Here is a 3,780-nt window from a genome sequence, read left to right as displayed (position 1 = left end):
GTCCTGCTGATTCCTGCCCTGCTTGCTTTCTCAAAAGCCATGAAAAATGCTGGTTGAGGGGAATGGGATTTGGTAGTGAGGACAGATGAAAAGAAAGAGAAAAGCAGAAGGGGGCAACCTTAGAATCACATTTAAGGATCTTTAGGGTCTTGTTACGCCAGGCCTGTGCCATGAGAAGCCTGCTTCTAAAATGGTGTCCTCAGGCCCACACTGTCTGTGGCCTGTGCTGCCCCTGCCTCAGGCCAGGCCCAGGGCAGCAGCAGTAGAGGTGAGGGGAGTATCTATAGAAGGCAAATATATTTTAATATGCGGGACATATCTTGAAACCTTGGCTTACCTCTGTGGCAAAAACTTTGGCTGCCAGGGCTGGCTGTGAGATGCCTAGATTGCAGCATGAGTCATGCAGGTGAGCTGGCTTGGTTTGGTCTGACTGCAGGAGAGGCAATTCTGACATGGCAGAATTCCCCTTCTGGTGAGCAGCAGCACCTGAGGTTTAATGTGCCAGTAGGAGTTAATCCCCCCACTCCTAACCCGAGAAAAGCTTGTTTCTGGAAAGCAGGAAGGACATCAAAGAGCATCACCCCTCATGCAAAGGGCAAGGAGAGATTAGCAATTAAACTACCAATTTCTAGTGATTTTTGGCATGGCAGACAGCAGGGAGCATCCTCAATGAAAGGAAAAAATGAAGCATATGCAGGGATGATCCTGAGAAAGGTCCAGCTCCAAGGTTTGGATTGGAAGGGACCTTAAAGCTCATCTTGTTCCAACCCCCTGTGACATAAGCAGGGACACCTTCCACTAGACCAGGTTTCTTCAAGCCCCATCCAACCTCTTCCAGGAAGGGCACATGTGAGGGATGTGGGCACCATGAGGTCTGGCAGGCTGTCTCTCCTCCTCAGCTTGATTCTGCAGAAGGATGCCATTTATTTCCTCTTGTAAAGCCTCTCCCAGGCTCACCTCTGTGACTGGGAGCTCTCTCTGAGTCTCATATTTTCTAGGATAATGGATCAAATTTCAGCTTAAAAAATTATTTGCTGCCAGCTGGCAGAAGCTTGAGGATAATTCCAGCTGAGTTCTACCAATCCACATATAAAACGGAGGTTGCCTTCCTCAAAGGTGCCTGTGCACAGACAATTTGTGACTTAATCCCTTCCCAGTCTCCAGGACAACTGTGCAAAACAAATTGTCTCTAGGTTTTTCTTGCCAGAAGTCTAGTTTGGGTTTTTAATCTGCTCCATGGAATGGCTTTGCCATGTCCCAGCACCAACTTTATGACAGGTAGAGGTCTCAATATCAAGGAACAAGCCTTTGGACTTTCTGCCATAGCCTGACCTTGTTGTGCTCCTGCAGGCTTCCGACACCTAAAACAAGAACAGTGTGTCAGGTCATGAGAGAAAAAAAAGCACAAGTAAGGGACCTCAGGTGATAAATAACTTCAGAAGGGAAGGAGGAACATGACCTCTGTGTGGGGTAAAACACACCATAATGGTAGAAAATGGGCTTAATGACCTCCTTATGCCTTATTCTTGGTGACTAAAGAAACCTGAGTTTGATGAGGCAGCATCTTTTATGTGGCCACTGGATTATGGAAAAAAAAAAGTTATTAGAGGATGAAGTTGTGGCTGTACTAAGACTGCTATAGCTTTGTGCAGTCAAGTCAGATTATGTTGTAACAATAGATGGCCCTCAAAATTTCTTGCATGGTTTTTCCCCTCTAGGAAATTCGTGTCCAGAAGCAGTTTATCTCCCAAGACCTTTAGAGGCATCCAGAACAAAGAAGAAGAGTTATTTACACCCCATCCTTGGAAGTGTTGGACAGGGCTCGGAGCAACCTGGTCTAGTAGGAGGTGTCCTTGCCCACAGCAGGGGTTTGAAACAAAATAATTTCCAGAGTCCCTTCCAACCAAAACTGTCCTATGATTCTATGATTCTGTAAAGTGCCATAACCAAAAGTGAAGAAAAAAGAAAAAAATTTCTCCAGATGTATGTGGTAAAGGGTAGGAAGGGTCTGCTTTGCCTCTAGCTTCTGCTATTTCTTTCAGTTTTCCCTTTTAAAAATATTACCACCAAGATGAGGCACCCCAGCTACATTCTTGTCTAGTTGGATGTTAAACGCCAACATTTTCACAGGGATGATAAAGCTGAGAAGTGTTTCCTGCTGGTGTCTGCAGAGATGGATGGGACCAGGAGCACTGCTCTGCTGAGGCCATGAGCAGGTGGAAGGGCTGAGCAATACTTCGGGGGAAAAAGTCATTCCATGCATTCCCAACCCCCGGTGGGAGGGCTGTGTCACTGCCACAGCGTGCTCCTGGGAGCACCTCTGTACTTTCCGTGTGTGACAGGGATGCCCACACCTGTAAGAAACTAAAAGAAACAAGAAAAATCAGGAAACAGAAATTAAACAGGGCCCCTTACTGTGTTCAGAAGTACATCTCACCTTTCTCATGAGACCCACCTGGCTGCAGTCCCCCTCCTGCCATACATCCTCCAGAATCTCTGCTAATGCAATATACATTTTCTGTGTAAAAGCACAGAAAATGGACACTGTGGATCCAGCCTGAATTCCCTATAAAAAAATGAGAAGAAATTTTGAGGGGCAAGACCCTGGTAGAGCATCTATGTTTGCCTGTGGGCATAGCTAGGGACAACCAGGGAAGGCACTGTTAAGTGTAGTTATAAAAAATAATTGTTTGTGAAATTAAAGTCTTCTCAGCCTAGCCAGATCATAACAACTTATTTAGTCCCATTATTACATTGGTCTCTAAAATCTAAGTGACCTAATTATGGATGGGAATTAGCAAAACCTAAAATTGTTACATGCAAGTCTCCCACAGCTACGCCATGCTTTGGTGATACTCTTTCATCCTGTGCAACATTATGGGAGGCCATCAGCTTCCTAAATCCTCTACCTGGAGAGGGAGGGTGATGATGATGGTAGTGTGTGCTGGGGGCAGGGAGGGAATGGTCTTCCTCCATGGCCTTGAGTTTGCTGAGAATGAATTCTGTGTGTCAACATCGTATTTCCGTATTTCTTAATAGGTTACAGTCTTTACTGTTTGTCCACGATTCTTTCTTATAAAATGTTACTTATTTTAAGGGGAAAACCCATGCAATTGGACTAAATAATGCGTACCTTAAACTAAAGCATGCTTGGGAATATGAGCTAAAGCAAGCCCCAAACCACAGAGGAGCAGGAGGCATTTGAACACTCAGTTATTTGGCTGTCACAGCTAGGAGAGGCAAGGCAACAGATCTCTGCTCCTTGGGAAAGTCGTAGGCACAGGAAAGGCTCTTAAATATACAGTTCAAAATCATCCCAGAGCAGCTGGATGTGTGTTTTAGGAGTCCTAGCACACTGGTAAAGTGGTCTCAGCAATCCAGTCCTTCCCCAGCCATCACCTTCCCATGAAGGGCCATGAATCAGCATTGCCTCAAATGAGGAGCATTTAGTCAGAGGAAAACAGAGAAATGTGGCCCAAATTCTGTTGTTGTTACATAAACCCCCTCGCAGAACATCTGGAGAACATCTGAAGCTTAATAAAGCAGGCCTGCAGACAGAGGCATTTTGACCTTCCCTGTAATGGAGGCACAGAAATTGAGACTGAAAAGAGGGGAGTGGATATCACCAGAAATGGAAGACAAATTTAGTCCAGCATATCGGGGCCAGCTTTGTCCCAGACACCTGACAGGGCTTCCACAGTCCTACCTGAGCAGTGCACAACAGTGGGGAGAGACAAGGCAACACTGCTACACACAAGGTGCTGGGCACTTATGAAAAAT

This window comes from Geospiza fortis, unplaced genomic scaffold (assembly GCF_000277835.1).
Source record: "Geospiza fortis unplaced genomic scaffold, GeoFor_1.0 scaffold474, whole genome shotgun sequence".
NCBI classification, from domain to species: Eukaryota; Metazoa; Chordata; class Aves; order Passeriformes; family Thraupidae; genus Geospiza; species Geospiza fortis.
The sequence above is the reverse complement of the archived record's forward strand: the minus strand, read 5'-3'. Positions refer to the sequence as shown.